The sequence below is a fragment of the Gavialis gangeticus genome, unplaced genomic scaffold (assembly GCF_001723915.1).
Source record: "Gavialis gangeticus isolate Ggan-Ray unplaced genomic scaffold, GavGan_comp1, whole genome shotgun sequence".
Taxonomy (NCBI): Eukaryota; Metazoa; Chordata; order Crocodylia; family Gavialidae; genus Gavialis; species Gavialis gangeticus.
This window is the reverse complement of record NW_017729024.1, coordinates 46,813,698-46,814,729: the sequence shown is the minus strand read 5'-3', so window position 1 is coordinate 46,814,729 and position 1,032 is coordinate 46,813,698.

Genomic DNA, 1,032 nt, shown 5'->3' with positions numbered 1-1,032 from the left:
GCGTATCGTGTCATGTGCACTAGAAGTTTTTAACTAACCATAGAGGTTGAGTCAATTAAGTGTAGAATCTGTGACGCAAAACTGTCTATATAAACTTCCTTACTCATTATCAAGGGAGGCTGGTTCTTGGAGGAGACAGGCTACTCTTTGTTGTTGTATGCATGCTTCAATAAAGAGCTTTGAGATAAGACCTTGCTGGTGTTGCCTGTCTCTTGCCGTCAGACAACAGACCTAGGAAGTTGAAGTTCAAGTCCCTGACAGTTGCGACCCACAGGTTGAGAAATGCTGATCTAGAGAATGCAGTTCAGCCCCATGCAGAGGTACCTGAGTTACCTCCTCACCTGCGAGTCACTCTAGTAGCAGAGAGAAGTAATTAGCCAGAGATCAGGCAGAAGGCAGGGTAGGGATACACCTTGTAGGCTCGCTAAATCAGATGCATAGGAGCATAAGCTTTCCTGAGCTGGAGCTCACTTCATCAGATGCTGTGAAAGGACAAACCTAGGGCAGTGTGTAAAGTGGAGAGGGTGCTTTGGATACAAAAGATGGGAAGGGAGGGGAGGGTGGGAGCGAGACAGTGCTGGGGAGGGGCATAAAAGCAGTTAGCTTTATTTGCACTGTCTTGCATCTAGGCCTGTTAGTACTGATGGGGGAAAAAAGAGCTAGTTAGCCTGCTGCAGTGCTGTGTGAATACAACTTTGCTGCTTGTGGTATGAAAGCTAATGTGTGCAGAGCTAGGGTTACCATATTTCCAGGATCAAAAGAGAGAACACCTGTGGCAAGGGAGGGGTATATAATTGGGGGGGGGCAGTAATGTCCCTGTGCCCTGCCTCTGCTCCTAAGCCCCTGGTCCCCCAAACCTGCTGGTGCCCCTCACTCCTGACCCTCAGCCCTTTCCCCCAACTTCCAGTGCCCCTCAAGCCCTGCCTCCCCAGCCCTGCTGCCCCTCACTCCTAACGTGCAACCCTCTGCCCACAACCATGCTGAGCGTGCGCACACACATGGGAACAGCTTACTGCAGCGTCCCCCACCCTG